The 19,863-nt window shown below is 46.9% G+C and overlaps 1 protein-coding gene across 1 annotated transcript in view; it reads right to left on the bottom strand.

The window, feature by feature from the left end:
• The window catches only part of CELF4 (CUGBP Elav-like family member 4), a gene marked incomplete at both ends in the record, with an annotated part of 87,228 nt that overhangs the window by 61,714 nt on the left and 5,651 nt on the right, over positions 1-19,863 (bottom strand). The gene's annotated exons all lie outside the window — the stretch shown is intronic.

Here is a 19,863-nt window from a genome sequence, read left to right as displayed (position 1 = left end):
CTAGAAGTGAGTGGGGTTTCCTTTCTCAGACAACACAGGCAAATAAGCTTACAGCAGCCTAACCGAGGCGCCACCAAGAACATTCCCACTAACAAGCCATTTGTATACAAACAGAGTGCAAATCCCACTTCCTTCTAGCACTCGCGATGTTACCTAGTTGGGTCATGAAACATCTGCAAGAAAACAACCATGCTCAGAAAGAGCACCAAAGTTTAGGATCTAGAAATCAAAGCTCATATTTATCCAGGGCCTTTCCTGGCCCAGATGAAGAATCATAATGAACTCAAGACTCCTCTTCTGTGGCAGTAAATATGAGAGAGAAAAAAAATACCCTTCAAGATTCTGATTAGTCCTGGTTTCGTTGGTGAGTTGAATACAACAGAACAACAGAGTTGGAAGGGACCTTGGAGGTCTTCTAGTCCAACCCCCTGCTCAAGCAGGAGAACCTATACCATTTTAGGCAAATGGAGGTCCTGTCTCCACCTCCAGTGATGGAGAGCACTCACCACTTCTAGAGGCAAACCGTTCCACTGGTTAATTGTTCTCTTAGGAAATGTCTCCTTCATTCTGGGTTGGTTCCCTCCTTGATTAGTTTCCGTCTGTTGCTTCTTGCCTTTCCCTAACCTCGGCTCTTTTATGACTCATGGACTTCAACTCCCAGAATTCCTGAGTCAGCTATGCTGACTCAGGAATTCTGGGAGTTGAAGTCCATGAGTCATAAAAGAGCCGAAGTTGCCTACTCCTGCCTTAGGTGCTTTGAAAAAACAGGCTGGCCCCCTCATCTCCGTGACAGCCCCTCAGATATTGGAAGATGCTCCCAAGTCACCCCTAATTCTTCTCTTTGTCAGATGAAAGATACCCAATTCCTGCGACCGTTCTTCATAACTTCCCACCATCCAGCCCTCCAATCATCTTTGTTGTTCTTCTCTGCCCTCTTTCTAGAGTCTCAATATCTTTTTTTTATTTTTTGTATCGCGGTGACCAAAACTGGATGCAAGTAGTCCAAGTGTGATCTTAATATTAATAATTTTAATTTTAATAATATGAATAACGGTCCTTGAGACTCGATAGGTGGATAGAAGTGCCAAATCCAAACATCTGACTGACTTGAGTGACAAGAATGATGATGATGATGATCCAGGACGTGAGGAAAGAAAGAATCGAGATGCGAGCCATTTTTTTTCCCCTCCAACCTTGTGCAACTGCACAATCCTTTTCTCCCCCTCCCCCTCCCCACTGCATTAAAGCAACTTAGACGGCTGTTAATCTTATTTTCATTAAGTCCTGAAGCTGGAAGAATTCTCCGGAGGACCACGAGTCCCATTCCCAGGGAAAAGCAGAAATTCTGCTGAAGCCTCATTTTGTCTGAGGATTATTGGATGCTATCTCCAATGCGGGGCCTCTTCAACTAGGGCTGGAAGAGATCTTCCCCTCCTCAATATGGTCTAGAATGCCGCTGGGGCTGCCTTGAAGGATTTGGGGCTAATCTGGCAGACTTGCCTTCTGGCTATTTGGTTCGATTCCGTTCAGTGCTCGCAAAAGTGGAATTTTCAACAACTCTTACTCCATCGCATCCCACCGGGACCCATTTGGGTAACCTACTCCATTTTTCGCTCCATTCTCAAATCTTCTGCCTTGTCTCTGCGCTTGCTTGAAAGCTTTAACCTTCATTGGAATTTAGTGGCTTGGCTCAACATCCTAAACTCTAAATCCAAGTTAACAAAACATCCTGCCGAAACAAATGAACTACGTTATGGCTTAAAGGGCTGGCCTTGTTTATGAAAAGCGTAAAAATAATGGATTCCTGCAGCACTCTGCTGCACCAACTTTAGAATTAGAGCTAGGAGGGAGTGGGGTTTACGGGGAGGAGGAGGAGGAGGACTGGAGGGTCCTCGGTGCTCTCTGAGCTGGGTGGTTTTCTTGCAGACATTTCGTGACCCAACTAGGTAACATGATCAGTGCTAGAAGGGGGTGGGGTTTGGTTTCTTTTCATATGCTAGTGGCTTGCTTTGTCAGTGTTGGTGTGAATGTTCTTGGTAAGTCCTTGATTGAGCTGTTCTTTACTGAGATAGTAACCACCCAAGAACAGACAGCAAACCCCCTTCCCTTCTAGCACTGATGATGTTACCTAGTTGGGTCACAAAATGTCTGCAAGAAAACAACCAAGCTCAGAGAGCACCAAGGACCCTCCAGTCCTCCTCCTCCTCCTCCTCCTCCTCCTCCTCCTCCTCCTTGACTCTGTTAACTCCTTGTCCTTCTTGCACTGATGATGTTACCTAGTTGGGTCATGAAATGTCAGCAAGAAAACCATCAAGCTCTGAGAGCACCAAGGACTCCACAGTCCTCCTCTTCCTCCTCCTCCTCCTCCTCCTCCTCCTCAACTCTGTCAACCCCTTGTCCTTCTGGCACTGATGATGTTACCTAGTTGGGTCACGAAACGTCAGCAAGAAAACAACCAAGCTCAGAGAGCACCAAGGACCCTCTAGTCCTCCTCCTCCTCCTCCTCCTCCTCCTCCTCCTCCTCCTCCTCCTCCTCCTCCTCCTCCTCCTCCTCCTCCTCCTGCTCCTCCTGCTCCTCCTCCTCCTCCTCCTCCTCCTCCTCCTCCTCCTCCTCCTCCTCCCCCCTGACTCTGTCAACCCCTTGTCCTTCTGGCACTGATGATGTTACCTAGTTGGGTCACAAAATGTCAGCAAGAAAACAACCAAGCTCTGAGAGCACCAAGGACTCCACAGTCCTTCTCCTCCTCCTCCTCCTCCTCCTCCTCCTCCTCCTCCTCCTCCTCCTCCTCCTCCTCCTCCTCCTCCTCCTCCTCCTCCTCCCTCCACAAATCCCCACTGCCTTTTAGCTCTGATGAGATTACCTAGTTGGGTCATCTAGGTAACATCTGCAAGGGGAAAAAAAACAAAAAAACAAACCCAAGCTCAGAAAGCACCAAGGTCCCCACAGTTTCTTAACTTCGCATGTCAGTCAAGGCTTTTAAGAAGAGCTTGGACAGCCATTTGTCCAGAATAGTAAAGGGTCTCCTGCTGAAGCGAGCGGGTTGGACTAGAAGGCCTCCGAGGTCCCTTCCAATTCTGCTCGTCTGTTATTCATCAGGTAAACCCCACCCCCCCACCCCCGAGTGAGACAGGAATTGTCAAAAACCGCCGAAGAAGCAAAGCCATCAAAATCCTATCTGGGCGGCCTCTGCTAGTGGGGGTTCCCTGTGAGCATTCTTCCTCTTTTTTTTTCGTTCTTCTTTCTCAGAAGTGGGTTTGAAATATCGGCTGTGCAAGGAAGGCGCACAACTGCCTTTTGTGTGGCTGCGGAAGCCCCCCCCCCGGTCCCTGTCTAAGGCCCGCTGTGAGATGGGGACCCCGAAGCAGGAGCCAATCTCCCCTATTCCAGGCAAGGAACGTCGCTTTGCAAATCCCACTCCTCCAGTTTGAGAAGGCGAGGGATTAACACACTCGGGAAGTGAATTTGCAAGGAGCTTCACCCTGAGAGCCACATCCCCTGGATTAAAAACAAAAAAACAAAACAAAAAAAACCCACACATTTTCTGGGAGAAAGTGGTTCTTCGTCGGGCGACAAGCTCTCCCTAACCTTCCTGTTTTGACCTGTCTGCTCTTTCCCTCTCTAATAAATGTGTAAACCTCTTGAACAATGCAGCGAGGAGCAAGAGAGGAAACGAAAGGAAGGAGGAATGAAGGCAAAGGATCTTCTCGGGGGAGACCCAGCGCGAGGCGGGAGGGGTTAGTTGTTAGCCAAAGCAGGAGAAAAATCTGCTTTCCAATCTCTCTTTAATGAGGACTTCGATTCATATAGGGAAAGAGTTTCACCATCACGTCTCTCTCTCTCTCTCTCTCTCCTCTCTTTCTCCTTCTCTCAATTTTTATTTCTCTCCCTTTCTCTTTTTCTCTTTCTCTCCCTTTCTCTTTTTTTCTTTCCTTCTCTCTCCCATTCTCTCTCTTGCTTTCTCTTTTCCTTCCTTCCTTCCTTCCTTCCTTCCTTCCTTCCTTCCTTCCTTCCTTCCTTCCTTCCTTCCTTCCTTCCTTTCTCTTTCTTTCTTTCTTTCTTTCTTTCTTTCTTTCTTTCTTTCTTTCTTTCTTTCTTTCTTTCTTTCTTTCTTTCTTTCTTTCTTTCTTGTTCTCTTTCTTTCTTGTTCTCTTTCTTTTTCTCTCCTTCTCTCTTGTTGTCTCTCTCTGTCTGTCTCCCTCTCCTTCTCTTTCTCCTCCCTTTCTCTCTCTCATCCTCTCTCCCTTTCTTTCCCTTTCCCCTTTCTCCCTTTCTCTTTCCCTCTCTCTTTCCCTTTCTGATTCTCTCTTTCTTGTTCTTGGCTTTCTCTCCTCCCTCCCTCCATCTGTTCCCCACGATCCAATTATTGATCCTTCCCCAAACAGTGCTCTTAATTACACTTCATTGACAAATGAATATTTCTGAGCCATACATTTCCTAGCAATTATCACCAGATCAACCCTTAATTACAGTAGATCTTGAGATCCAGTAAATTAATCCTGGGCTCAGACCTCATTTGATAATGGGGATCCAAAATGCTGAACGATTTGCAAACATGCTGTAGGCCCAGGCCATCTGCTGCACCTCAGAGAGATGGTATTGTGTAGTGCAGGGGTGTCAAACTCAATTTCATTGAGGGCCGCATCAGCATTGCGATTGCCTTCAGGGGGGTGGGTGGGTGTGGTCTGGGTGGGTGTGGCCTACTGGGTGGGCGTGGCTAGAGTGCGTATGGCCTACTGGGTGGGCGTGGCCAGCTCTACATCGTTGGCATCAAGGGTGCCTATGGGGGCCTGGGCAGGAGTGGGACAGATCTGAGGGTCTCTGGCAGAAGGAGGGTCTCTGGGCTAGGGCCAAGGCAGTGGGGGCCGTTCCCTCACTGTTTCCAGGATGGCTTCGTGGGCCGCATGAAACCACTTCGCAGGCCGGATCCGGCCCCCGGGCCTTGTGTTTGACATGTCTGGTGTAGTGGGTTCTTGGCCGCATGGTCAGACAACAGACAAGGGACTCAGCATGGCAGCTCTTTATTGATGGTAGTACTGGAATGGAACAAAGGGGTTACCTGTACCCCCTTATATACTTAGCCAGGCGCACTGACAGCCAATCCCTTATTTGGGTTTTACCGCTGAGCGCTTACCAGCCAATCCAGTTACGGTACAGCGCCACCTGATGGTCACAATGAACCGCTGCTACATTTTATTATCCCCGTACATAACAGATGGAAAAGAAGGGGAGGATGACACTGATAATAATAAAATGCTAACTGCAAATTCTCAAGGTGGTGGGAGCCGGAATAGATATATAGGTGCAGAAAACAGCCCAGTTTGTTGCGTTCACAACCCTGGTGGCAAGGAACAAAAGGCCACCTGGAGACCTGAAATAAGCCATTTGCAATGGGGTAGGAGAAGAGGGTCAGGGAGAAGAGTAAAGTGTCTCCTTGGAGATAAAAGATGGTTTCATTGTTTTGCTCCTGATGCACATCTGGAGCGAGGTATCAAAGGGAGCCTACAGTGGGTTCCTTGGTGCTCTCTGAGCTTGACTGTTTTCTTGCAGACATTTCACGACCAAAATCAGTAACCCCATCAGTGCAAGAAGGGAATGGGGTTTGTTTTCTGTTTACAGACAAGAGGCTTGCTTTAAGTTAGTGGGAGTGTTGTTTTCTTGCCGTTGTTTACCAGTGCAGACTGCTTGTATACAAACAGGAAGAAAAACCCCATTTCCTTCTAGCACCGAGGATGTCACCCAGTTGGGTAATGAAACATTTGTAAGAAAACAACCAAGCTCAGAGAACACCAAGGAGTCTACAGTCATTGTCCTCCTCCTCCTCCTCCTCCTCCTCCTCCTCCTCCTCCTCCTCCTCCTCCTCCTCCCAAACCACTCTCCCTTGTAGCATGGATGATGTTACCCAGTTGGGTAATGAAACATTTGTAAGAAAACAACCAAGCTCAGACAGCACCAAGGAGTCTACAGTCATTGTCGTTGTCGTTGTCGTCGTCGTCGTCCTCCTCCTCCTCCCAAACCACTCTCCCTTGTAGCATGGATGATGTTACCCAGTTGGGTAATGAAAACAACCAAGCTCAGAGAGCACCAAGGAGTCTACACTCCTCCTCCTCCTCCTCCTCCTCCTCCTCCTCCTCCTCCTCCTCCTCCTCCTCCCAAACCACTCTCCCTTGTAGCATGGATGATGTTACACAGTTGGGTAATGAAAACAACCAAGCTCAGAGAGCACCAAGGAGTCTACAGTCCTCCTCCTCCTCCTCCTCCTCCTCCTCCTCCTCCTCCTCCTCCTCCTCCTCCTCCTCCTCCTCCTCCTCCCAAACCACTCTCCCTTGTAGCATGGATGATGTTACCCAGTTGGGTAATGAAAACAACCAAGCTCAGAGAGCACCAAGGAGTCTACAGTCCTTCTCCTCCTCCTCCTCCTCCTCCTCCTCCTCCTCCTCCCAAACCACTCTCCCTTGTAGCATGGATGATGTTACCCAGTTGGGTAATGAAAACAACCAAGCTCAGAGAGCAACAAGGAGTCTACAGTCCTCCTCCTCCTCCTCCTCCTCCTCCTCCTCCTCCTCCTCCTCCTCCTCCTCCTCCCCCCCACAAACCACTCTCTCTTTTAGCATGGATGATGTTACCCAGTTGAGTAATGAAACATTTGTAAAAAAACCCCAACAAGTTCAGAGAATGCCAAGGACCCCACAACCTTCCTCCTCCTCCTCCACCACTCCACAAAACCCACTCCCGTCTACCATGGATGGTGTTACCTAATTGGGTAATAAAATATCTTCAACCGAGCTCAGAGAGCACCAAAAAAACCCCCCACTCCCTAAATTTGAGCTACATGCTCTTTTATTAGTGCATTCGCCCTGAGCTCTTCAAACCCACGAGAAAGCAGAATGGAGGGAGAAAAGGACATCTGCTGAATTGAGGATCATGCAGACAAACATCTGGATTTTGGTTTCTCTAGCTGTATATGCTTCTGTTACAACAAGCCAAGAAATCAGGTGTCGAATCCAACAGATTTAAGTCTCTTGAATTGCAATGAAGTGGCCGCTTTAGTAGAATAGCAGAATTGGAAGGGACCTTGGACGTCTTCTAGTCCAAAACCCCTCCTCAAACAAGAGACCCTAGACCATTCCAGACAAGTGGCTGTCCAATCTCTTCTTAAAAGCCTGCAGTGATGGAGCATTCACAAGTTCTAGAGGCAAACCGTTCCACTGGTTAATTGTTCTCACTGTCAGGAAGTTTCTCCTTAGTTCTAGGTTGCTTTTCTCCTTGATTAGTTTCCATCTGTTGCTTCTTATCCTGCCTTCAGGTGTTTTGGAGAATAGGTTGCCCCCTACTCTCTGTGACAGCCCCTCAGATATTGGAAGACGCTATCAAGTCATCCCTAATTCTTCTCTTTGTTAGATTAGACATACCCAATGAATACCCAACTCTTCATACGTTTTAGTCTCCAGCCCCCTAATCCTCTTTGTTGCTCTTCTCTGCACTCTTTCCAGAGTCTCAACATCTTTTTTCTGTCTTGGGGACCAAAACTGGATGCAGTGATCCACGTGTGGACTTACCAAGGAATTATAAATTGGTGTGAATACTTCATGTGATCTTGATTCTATCCCTCTATTCCAGGGGTCTTCAAACTTAGCCCTTTTATGACTTATGGACTTCAACTTCTATCCCTCTATTTCAGGGGTCTTCAAAGTTGGCCCTTTTATGACTTGTGGACTTCAACTCCCAGAATTCCTCAGCCAGCGGGCCCTTTTATGACTTGTGAACTTCAACTTCTATCCCTCTATTTCAGGGGTCTTCAAACTTGACCCTTTTATGACTTGTGGACTTCAACTCCCAGAATTCCTCAGCCAGCGGGCCCTTTTATGACTTGTGAACTTCAACTTCTATCCCTCTATTTCAGGGGTCTTCAAACCTGGCCCTTTTATGACTTGTGGACTTCAACTCCCAGAATTCCTCAGCCAGCGGGCCCTTTTATGACTTGTGAACTTCAACTTCTATCCCTCTATTTCAGGGGTCTTCAAACTTGACCCTTTTATGACTTGCGGACTTCAACTCCCAGAATTCCTCAGCCAGCGGGCCCTTTTATGACTTGTGAACTTCAACTTCTATCCCTCTATTTCAGGGGTCTTCAAACCTGGCCCTTTTATGACTTGTGGACTTCAACTCCCAGAATTCCTCAGCCAGGCACACTGGCTGAGGAATACTGGGAGTTGAAGTCCACAAGTCATAAAAAGGGCCAAGTTTGAAGACCCCTGCTCTATTTAATGCAGCCTAAGACTGTGCTGGCTTTGAGTTGACTTTGTAACCAATCAGTTCAATGGGGACATTATCCACCCCAAATGTGCCCTCAAAATTTGGCAGAGTTGGCTAATGTAAATGCCCTCCGCTGCTTTTCTGTCAGGGGGGACATATTGTTCCTCTTTGTCCGTAGAACTTGACTTGCTCAAATCGGCTACAGAAAGGGAAGGATTAAAAATGGAGGCAAAATTTGGCTGCGCTCTGCTCACGTTATAATCCCTAATGAGAGACCACGGTGGGAAAAAAAAAACTAATTTCCCAACCTGTCTTGAAGTGTGAAATAAAGTTCCTCTTGAAAATGAGAGCTTGACAGGCCAGTGGCAAAATTTGATATTCACTGCAAAATAAAATATCCATCCATTGATATTTCATTAACAGCCAGGAAAACAAATCTCTCTCCCTCCATTTGCAGAACAGGAGGCTGGGGCTCGGTTTAATCCTCTGGCTGCAAACAAAGACGGACATTTGCATCTCCAAAAAAAAAAAAAAAGATGGACAAAGAGGCTGGAGGTCCATCTTGATCCTTTTAAGGCAGGGGGTCTTCAAACTTGGCCCTTTTATGACTTGTGGACTTCAACTTCTATCCCTCTATTTCAGGGGTCTTCAAACTTGGCCCTTTTATGACTTGTGGACTTCAGCTCCCAGAATTCCTCAGCCAGCAAGTCTGGCTGAGGAATTCTGAGAGCTGAAGTCCATAAGTCGTAAAAGGGCCAAGTTTGAAGCCCCTTATTTTAAAGCAATGTTTCTCAACACCGGCAACTTGAAGATGAGTGGACTTCAAGTCCCAGAATTCTCCAGTGAGCCATGCTGGATGGAGAATTCTGGGAGTTGAAGTCCATGCTTCTTCATTGAACCCCACACATCGTCCTGGTGTTTCTCAAGTTCCATAGACTTTGGCTCTAACAGAAGACAATAGTTGTAGGCCCAGGCGTGAACTCTGAAGGTCCTTGGTGCTCTCTAACCTTGGTGGTTTTCTTGCAGATGTTTCGAGACCCAACTAGGAGACGTAATCAGTGCTGGAAGCTCTCTGAGCTTGGCTGTTTTCTTGCAGATGTTTCATCACCAAACAAGGTAACATCATCAGTGCTAGAAGGGAATGAGGTTTGTAAGGAAAAGGAGGAGGAGGAGGAGGAGAAAGACTGAGGGCTCCTTGGTGCTCTCTGCGCTTGGTGGTTTTCTTGCAGATGTTTCATGACCCAACTAAGTAGCATGTTCAGTGCTAGAAGCTCTCTGAGCTTGGCTGCTTTCTTGCAGATGTTTCATCACCGAACACCATCAGTGGTAGAAGGGAGTGAAGTTTGCAGGGTGGAGAAGGAGGAGGAGGAGGAGGAGGAGGAGGAGGAGGAGGAGGATTATGTGGTCCTTGATGCTCTCTAAGCTTGGCTGTTTTCTTGCTGGTATTTCATGACCCAACTAGGAACAGCATCAGTGCTAGAAGAGAGTGAGGTTTACAGGGGGGAGAAGGAGGAGGAGGAGGACTGTGTGGGTCCTTGGTGCTCTCTGAGCTTGTTGGTTTTCTTACATTTCATTACCCAGCTAGGTAGCACCTTCAGTGCTAGAAGCAAGTGTGTTTTTTTCTTCCTCTTTATATATAAGTAGCTTGCCCTTGTAAACAACAGAAAGAAAACAACATTCCCACTAACACACAGCAAGCCACTAGTACAGGGGTAAGCAACCTCGGCTCTTTTATGACTCATGGACTTCAACTCCCAGAATTCCTGAGTCAGCATAGCTGACTCAGGAATTCTGGGAGTTGAAGTCCATGAGTCATAAAAGAGCCGAGGTTGCCTACCCCTGCACTAGTATATAAACAGAGAGCAAATTAATCAAGGAGAGAAGCAACTCCTCAGGGTACCGTCGGCTAGACAATGTCGGCTTGCGACCCCCAGGGGAAGAGCCTTGCCTGTGGGAGCGCCAGCCCTGTGGAACCAGCTCCCCCCTGAGCTTCGGATGGCCCAAGATCTCCAGTCCTTTCGCCGCGGCCTCAAAACACTCCTTTTCCACCTGGCTGACCTGGACTGACAGGGATTTTAATTATATTTACAATTCTAACTTTATTCTTTAATTTATTTTAATTTATTTCAAATTTTATTTTTTAATTTACTGTACAGAGACCTTTAAGTTTTGTTGTTGTTAGCCGCCCTGAGTCCCTTGGGAGATAGGGCGGGATATAAATCCCATTAATAAATAAATAAATAAATAAACAAACAAACAAACAAACAAACAAACAAACAAACAAACAAACAAACTTAGAACTAAGGAGCAATTTCCTGACAGTGAGAACAATTAACCAGTGGAACAACTCTGCCTCCAGAAGCCGTGAATGCTCCATCACTGGAGACTTTCAAGAAGAGATTGGACAATCATTTGTCTGTAATGACATAGGGTCTCCTGCCTGAGCAGGGGGTTGGACTGGAAGACCTCCAAGGTCCCTTCCAACTCTTTCATTCTCTCATTCTGAATTAAGGAAATGCAGGAGCTGTGTTAAAGGCTTTTATCATGCAGCCAAAGAAAGGCACTCTGGCTGAAAATTCACTGCAGGTGTGGAGATCTAAGCCAGGTGAGGGACGTCTCTCCCATTTCACTTGTTGTGTGTGTGTGTGTGTGTGTGTGTGTGCGTGTGCGTGTGTGTGTGTTTGTCTGTGTGTTTTCCAAACCGATGGAAGGCAGAGATAATGCAGATGCTACACTGCAGGTCCCCTGCCTGATGCTCTGCAGATGGGTTGGGAACCACAACGCCCCTTCAGGTCACACCGTGTTTGACAAACTGTAACCAGGTGTATGCCTACAATGAAACATCTGTCCCCAACCTGTTGTGGTCCAGATGTGGTGGGACAGCAATTCTCAAAAAGCTAGGAATGCTGGGGTTTGCAGACCTACACACCTGGGTAGCGTTCATCTGGGGGGAGGGAGAGCAGACCCACCCAGAGCTGGCGGAATTAATTTTGCAAACTGTAATGAGCAGAGCGCCAGATGTTCAGGCCCTTTCAAAGCTTCCAAAAAGGCCTACCAGATGTCTGCGGGTTTTTTTTTTACCTTTCTCTAGTGAGGCCAAATCCTGCAAAATATTAGCCCCCTCCCCTCTTTGAAGAAATCAGATCTTGATGTAAATGCCCATTTATATTGTCCTTAACAGCTTTTTGCTGGAAACTGTTCTAATTAATAAAGGAGAACATCTGTAGGTCAGGGTTGAAATAAGGGGTCCTTGGTGCACTCTGAGCTCGGTTTTCTTGCAGACTCAACTGGGTTGTTTCATGACCCAACTAGAATCAACATCACATAAAGTATTAATAAAGGTAAAGGTTCCTCCGCACATGTGTGCTAGTCGTTTCCAACTCTAGGGGTCGGTGCTCATCTCCGTTTCAAAGCCGAAGAGCCAGCGCTTGTCCGAGGACGTCTCTGTGGTCACGTGGCCGGCATGACTAGATGCCAAAGGCGCACGGAACGCTGTTCCCTTCCCACCGGAGTGGTCCCTATTTTTCTACTTGCATTTTTATGTGCTTTCGAACTGCTAGGTTGGCAGAAGCTGGGACGAGTAACGGGCACTCGCTCTGTTACGCGGCACTCGGGATTCGACCCCCCAAACTGCCGACCTTCTGATCGACAAGCTCAGCGTCCTAACCCACTGAGCCACCGCGTCCCTTAAAGTATTAATACCAATATGTAATATCTTGGTAAGAGCATGCTTGGAATATTTTGTCCAGTTTTGGTTACCACAATATAAAAAAAGTTGTTGAGAGAAGGGCAACCAAGATGAACGGGGGACTGGAGGCTAAAACGTATAAGGAACGGTTGCAGGAATTGGGTCTGTCTAGTTTAATGAAGAGAAAGACTAGGGGGGACATGATAGCAGCCTTCCAATATCTCAGGGGCTGACACAAAGAAGAGGGGGTCAAGCTATTCTCCAAGGCACCTGAAGGCAGGACAAGAAGCAATGGGTGGAAACTAAGCAAAGAGAGAAGCAACCTAGAACTAAGGAGAAATTTCCTGACAGTGAGAACAATTAACCCGTGGAACAGATTGCCTTCAGAAGTTGTGGATGCTCCATCACTGAAAGTTTTCAAGAAGAGACTGGACAGCCATTTGTCTGACATGGTATAGGGTTTCCTGCTTGAGCAGGGGGTTGGACTAGATGAACTCCAAAGTCCCTTCCAACTCTGTTATTCTCTTATTCTGTTAATAAAGGAGAATATTTGTAGCTTGGGATTGAAATGAAGGTCCCTTGGTGCTCTCTGAGCTTGGTGGTTTTCTTGCAGACGTTTCATGACCCAACTAGGTAACGTCATTACTACTGCTTTTAACTGCGGATAGCTGGAATCACTTGGGCAGCCTCTTACTAACTTGAACGCCCAATAAATGTGGTTCAGGCCACCCCAAAATTAAAGAAACACCATCAGTGGAACGACCTGCCTTCAGAGGTTGTGGCTGCGGCATGGCTGGAGGTTTTTAAGAAAAGACTGGACAACCATTTGTGTGAAATTGTATAGGGTTTCCTGCCTGAGCGCGGGGGGGGGGGGCGGGTTGGACTAGACCAGGGGTGTCAAACTCAATTTCATTGAGGGCTGCATCAGCATTGCGGTTGCCCTCAGGGGGCCGGGTGGGTGTGGCCAGGGTGGGCGTGGCCTACTGGGTGGGCATGGCTAGAGTGCGTATGGCCTACTGGGTGGGCGTGGCCAGCTCTACATCGTTCGCATCAAGGGTGCCTATGGGGGCCTGGGCAGGAGTGGGACAGATCTGAGGGTCTCTGGCAGGAGGAGGGTCTCTGGGCCAGGGCCAAGGCAGCGGGGGCCGTTCCCTCACTGTTTCCAGGATGGCTTCGCGGGCTGCATGAAACCACTTCGCGGGCCGGATCCGGCCCCCGGGCCTTGTGTTTGACATGTCTGGACTAGAAGATCTCCAAGTCCCCTTTCCAGCTCTATTATTCTGTCATTCTGCCTGGTCCGTTAAAAGAGCAGAAGGGACTTCGTAACTTTGCTGAAGCTGTGAGGTCTGTTGGTGGTGGTCTCCCACTTATCCCATTTGTAGGAAACAGATTTTGCAATGGCGGAGGACCTGGAAGCAAACCAACAAGGAGGCAGCCGGCAGAGGCGTGAAATAAGAAAAGAGAGAGAAGGGGAGAAAGAAAGAAAGAAAGAAAGAAAGAAAGAAAGAAAGAAAGAAAGAAAGAAAGAAAGAAAGAAAGAAAGAAAGAAAGAAAAAGAAAGAAAGAAAGAAAGAAAGAAAAAGCCTCTTAATTCTCCCCCGGGCTTCTTAGCTGTCCTACCAGATGCCTGCACAATTTCTCGGATGTGACTAGAGAGCGCAAGTAGCTCCAGTGAGGTCTTTATGCCCCCAAAGGCCACCTCCGAAGCTGGGATGATTCATACTCCTTGTCAAGCGAGTAGCCTGCCGAGTTTTCTATTCCGGGGCCGAAGAACATCTGATTTATTAGTTCATTTATGGAACAATAAGGACAGGGGGAGAGGAAGAAGAGAGAAAGTTGCGCGGTGGATTAGCAAATACACACAAATACACACGGAGATGCACACACACACACACAAACACACACGCAGGCACAGAGGACAGGAGTTAAAAATAATGCCTTGGATGATGCCGTGTAATTAGCCTTTTTGGCCCATGGGAATGCAAGGAAGAGTTGCCGAGAGGAAAGCCTTACTCTGAAGTAAAGCAGGGTCAAAAAAAAATAAATAAGTGAGTGAGGAAGGAAAGGGTAAAAGAAAGGGGAAGCAGAAGAAGAGAGAGAAGGAGAAAAGGAAAGGGAAAGGGAAAGGGAAAGGAAAAAGGTTATGGAAGGGAAAGCGAAGGAAGGAAGGAAGGAAGGAAGGAAGGAAAGAAGGGAGGAAGGAAGGGGAGAGAAGGGGAAAGGAAAAGGGAAGGGAAAGGTTATCGAAGAGAAAGGGAAGGAAGGAAGGAAGGGGAGAGAAAGAAAGGGAGAAGGGGGAAAAAAGGAAAGCAGAAAAGGAAGGAAGGAAAGAGGGAGAGAAGGAGAAAGGGAAGGAAAGAAGAAAGGAAGGAAGGGGAGAGAAGGAGAAAGGGAAAGGGGGAAAAAGGAAAGCAGAAGAGGATGGAAGAAAAGAGGAAGAGAAGGAGAAAGGGAAAGAGGGAAGAGAAAGCGAAGGAAGGAAAGAAGGAAGGAAGGAAGGAAGGAAGGAAGGAAGGAAGGAAGGAAGGAAGGAAGGAAGGACTCTAAATAGTTTGTTTATGGAACTTAGTACCATGAAATGTTATCGGGCTCTTTGAAGCATCTAACACAATGCTAGAGTTGGGAAAGTTGGAAGCAGACATCTCTAACTAAATGCCTTTGGCCCGTCCCCTGACTCTCATCTTTCTTGGAAAGACATGCTGGCTAGGAAATTCTTCTGGAGACTGTACGATACTCCTTTGGGTGCTGTCTCAGTGCTGGTTGTCTCCAGCAAGAGCTTTGTGCTGTTGTCACAGATAGGTGTGGAAATGGGAGAATGTAGAAAAGAACCTCTAGTCCAGACATGTCAAACACAAGGCCTGGGGGCCGGATGCGGCCCGCGAAGTGGTTTCATGCGGCCCGCGAAGCCATCCTGGAAACAGTGAGGGAACGGCCCCCACTGCCTTGGCCCTGGCCCAGAGACCCTCCTCCTGCCAGAGACCCTCAGATCTGTCCCACTCCTGCCCAGGCCCCCAAAGGCACCCTTGATGCGAACGATGTAGAGCTGGCCACGCCCACCCAGTAGGCCGTACGCACTCTAGCCACGCCCACCCAGTAGGCCACGCCCACCCAGGCCACACCCACCCGGCCCCTTGAGGGCAACAGCAATGCTGATGCGGCCCTCAATGAAATTGAGTTTGACACCCCTGCTCTAGCTCAAGGGTCTTCAAACCGGGCCCTTTTATGACTTTGTGGACTTCAACTCCCAGAATTCCTCAGCGTGCCTGGCTGAGGAATTCTGGGAGTTGAAGTCCACAAAGTCATAAAAGGGCCCGGTTTGAAGACCCCTTGCTCTAGGTTTACTCCATGTCTCATAATGCAAGTGAGTTCTGATCTGCCTGATCTTCTTCCAGACTTTCGAGAAGCTCTATTTTACAGTAATTTAAAGGGGGGGGGGAAAGGATGTTTTATTTGAAGTGCCTGAATCCTCCCATCTCTTCTCCTCTAGCCTTTGGTTAAGAGAGAGGACTTAAAAGGCCAGAACACTGCCTTCATTTGTGCAATTGTTCAAATGAAAACAGGTTTACAGTAACCCCACTCGGTGCCTGCATCTAGGGTTCCTACCCAACCGGGATAAGCATCTCAACGATGTGATTCATCTTACATTCCTGTAAAGAGGGCCACCAGTTATGTGACAGATTCTGATCTTCACGAAGGGGAGAAGGCATTTTAATTAGATAAAATGGCCTTTTTGAAAACTCTTAGGTGCCATATGTTGTGTGAATAGAAACCACAGAGGAACCATCATTCTGATAGCTGTGGAGGGAGAGGAGTTTTGTTACAGAAGCAAATGGCTTGGATGTCCTGACCAGAATTTTGATGGATTCAGAAGAAAAAGCTCGGCAGAAGAGTGATGAATTGACCGAAGGAAGGGGACACCTTAATCCCTAGCATAACAAAAAGGACAAAAGTAGATCAGGAAATGAGATCAAGAGATTATGTTCATCCTGGTAGAATGAACATCCCTACAATTGGATAGGACTAAAACAATCCCACAATTTGGTGATTCACACAATTTGTCAGTCAGAGGGACATCTAGCTAGTTTGAAAGAGAACTAGGTACTTGAACATATAAAGGTAAAGGTAAAGGTAAAGGTTCCCCCGCACATGCGTGCTAGTCATTTCCGACTCTAGGGGCCAGTGCTCATCTCCGTTTCAAAGCCAAAGAGCCAGCGCTTGTCCGAGGACATCTCCGTGGTCATGTGGCCGGCATGACTAGACGCCAAAGGTGCACGGAACGCTGTTACCTTCCCACCGTAGTGGTTCCTATTTTTCTACTTGCATTTTTAGGTGCTTTCGAACTGCTAGGTTGGCAGAAGCTGGGACGAGTAACAGGCGCTCAGGATTTGACCCGCCAAACTGCCCACCTTCTGATCGGCAAGCTCAGCGTCCTAACCCACTGAGCCACCGCGTCCCTTACTTGAACATATACTGTAGATCATAGAATAATAGGGTTGGAAGTCACCTTGGAGGTCTTCTAAGTCCAACCTCCTATGTCCTTTCAGACAAGTGGTTGTCCAAGCTCTTTTTTTAAAAAAACCTCCAGCAATGGAGCACCCACAACTTCTGGAGGCAACTTAGTTTCACTGGTTGATTGTTCTCACTGTCAGGAAATTCCTCCTTAGTTCTAGGTTGCTTCTCTCCTTGATTAGTTTCCATCCGTTGCTTCTTCTCCTGCCTTCAGGTGCTTTGGAGAATAGATTGATGAATAGGTTACAGGTAAATAGAATAGAAAAGGTTAACAAAGGGTAGTTAGAGAACCAGAAATTAAAGGCCTACAATGAGAGATAGAAGAAAAGAGAATTGATGAGGCTATGATGCTATTCAAAGAAATGCACAGAAGATGAATGACCTGCAAGGGTTTACCCATCCTACTGGAGTTTTCAGTGATGGGATTTTGATGTGCTGTATACAGTATTTTGTCTGTGGGTGTCAACCTTCCTGGATAAACCAGGCGGGAAAGACTACTAGGTGAGCTATATCTAACTTTATGCAAGTCTTAAGGAAAGGATTTAAGAAGTGGTTGATTTGTTAGAGTGGGTCCTTGCTAAGCTTCTTCTTCAGACCATTAAGCCACTGAAGGCGCCTTCCTCTTCTCTTTGATTGTCCATGGAGAATTCTCAATCATCCAGGTAATGGTTCTCCCAAAGGTCCTTTTTCCAATAGGCAACTGGACTTTCTTTTTGTTTTATTTTATTTATTTATTTATTTATTTATTGTTTTCCTTTCAAAATGTTTTACTTCTCATCCAAGAAGCTTCTTCGGTTCTAACTGAACTAATGGGGCATAGAAGGCTTTCTATTCCTTGCAGTCATCTGGTTGTTAACACTCTCTCTGAGAGTCGTTGAGGCCACGTGGTGGTTTATCCGTGCCCTCCGGGTCACCTGAATCGGAATGCAAATGGGTGTGGATCCATCTTGTGTCAAAGGGGTAAATCAAAAACTCCTTATCAGAAGTCGATGAACCGTGGTTCATTTGACGCATGGTGAACAACAGGTAAAAGAAAGAAAACCCGAAACATATTCTACTGTAAAAACTTTAATCAGAAAATAAAAGAAAGACTCTTAACTGACTACATGCTCACCAGACAGCAGAGAGAAAGAAGAAAATGAAGCAAAACTTTGTTTGGACATGCACACACAATAGTAGAACCAGACATGAAACCAAAACATGGTTGAACATGTGACACTCACCATGGTTACAATGATAAGATAACAGCACAGCTGCAAAGAGCAGACTGCAACGTGCTTGCTGACAAACACGTAAAAAAAAATGCAGTGACATCTTGGGACTGCTGAAAGGACTTTGTTGTAAACAGGAGATGGGTGGTGTCACATCCCTCCCCCTCTGTTCAGTTTTGACATGGATGGCCTCTTTGATTCCTCTTTCAAACCAGCGGTCCTCTCTGCCCAGAATGTGAATCTTACTGTCTTGAAAGGAGCGGCCTTTGTCTTTCAGATGCAGATGGACAGCTAAATCTTGTCCTGGTGGATTTGTTCTCCTGTGTTGTCCAGTGTGTTTGTGAAATGGTTGTTTTGTTTCCCCAGGGGACAGATCTGCTTGAGCAGGGTCCGTAAGATTGTCTGGGACACTACCCATCCTCTTCATGACCTGTTTTCCTGGTTACCTTCCTGGTAACCTTCTGTACGTTCCATACAGTATCATACTTGTGAACTCTCAAGCTTCTTCCTTCCCTTAGATACCCAAGATGGGCAGTGTTTAATATTCATATATTATGTATATGTAGCGGTGTAGGTCTATACATCCCCTTCATGGATTACTGCCTTGTCGTGGCGAAGGGGCTTGCGTAATTCAATGAAGCTATGAGCTATGCCGTGCAGGGCCACCCAAGACGGACAGGTCATAGCAGAGAGTTCTGACAAAACGTGATCCACTGGAGAAGGAAATGGCAACCCACTCCAGTATCTTTGCCATGAAAACCCCACGGACAGTACCAAAAGGAAAAATAAAAAGATATGATGCTGGAAGATGCAGGGGGCTAGTACTAGTAGCACCAGAAAGAATAAAGTGACTGGGCCAAAGCCGAATCGCTTCATCAAACCGATCAAACTGGTCAGTCCTAGAGGAGATCAACCCTGACTGCTCTTTAGAAGGCCAGATCCTGAAGTTGAAACTCAAATACTTTGGCCACCAAATGAGAAGAAGGAAGGACTCACTGGAGAAGAGCCTAATGCTGGGAAAGATGGAGGGCAAGAGAAGAAGGGGACGACAGAGAATGAGGTGGCTGGATGGAGTCACTGAAGCAGTAGGCATGAGCCTAAATGGACTCCAGAAGATGGTAGAGGACAGGAAGGCCTGGAGGAACGTTGTCCATAGGGTCGCGATGGGTCGGACACGACTTCGCAACTAACAACAACAACAAGGTCTATACATATGTTGTATATAGTATGTTTAGGTGTGTGTCATGTATGTGTTCACTTTGAGAGCGGGCAACTAAATTTCATTTTTGATGTGTGTCGCTGTGCCCGCAGTAAAAAAAAAAATGACAATCAAGGTTATCTTATCTTATGCACGTATCTCATTCTTTCTGCATTCTTCCGTTCTCCAACAGTTAGAACTGAAGAAGCTTCTTGGATGAGAAGTAGAACATTTTCAAAGAAAAAACAAAACAAAACACCAAACAAGAGAGTCCAGCTGCCTTTTGGAAGAAGCACCTTTGGAACTCCTCCTTTGATTGTTTCCTAGGCAGCCTGTCAGAATCCATTTATATCACATTTCATAAATGTATGGTTAGAATATTGTGCTTATTCTGGGGATTCTGCCATCTCTCCGAGGGGGGGGGGAGAGGATGTTTATTCAGATTGCAATAGGCTGTTTTCAAAGACCAGGGAAACTTTTGATCTGGGGGGAACAGGGGGAGAGAGAGATCTGGGTTGCATCTCCATTTGCAACGGAAAGGAAGAAGCAATAACAATAAACACAAGATTTCCCTTTCCCACGGAAGGGCCTGACACCTAAGTAAATGATGTGAGTCTGACCAAATGGATTGAGGGGAGGGGGCTGAAATGGGAATGCTTTATATCAGATTGAAATGTAACTCAATGTCAGATCCCGTCTTGTATTGCCACAACCGATCTCATCCTACTAAACTTTTCTTTTTGGACAAACCTGGCTCCAAGAGTTCTTATTTCCTAAGATGTGGATTGGGGTGGGTCCTGACACAGTCCCTCTCTTCCTCTGCATTTCATTACAATGGGCTGATTCTGTAAATATCTGTTTGGCACTGTGGTGGAAGGTAGCCTGGAGTCCCAGGTGACAAAAGCTGCCTCCCAGAGGGCAAAGGGAAGCAGATCTTGGAAAGTTTAATAGACAGGAAGAAGGTTAAGATGGCCCTTCCCTGTCAGTTCACAGAGTATACCTA

Source organism: Vipera berus, assembly GCF_964194415.1.
Source record: "Vipera berus genome assembly, chromosome: 2".
NCBI classification, from domain to species: domain Eukaryota; kingdom Metazoa; phylum Chordata; class Lepidosauria; order Squamata; family Viperidae; genus Vipera; species Vipera berus.
This window is presented reverse-complemented; position numbering and strand designations above follow the sequence as displayed.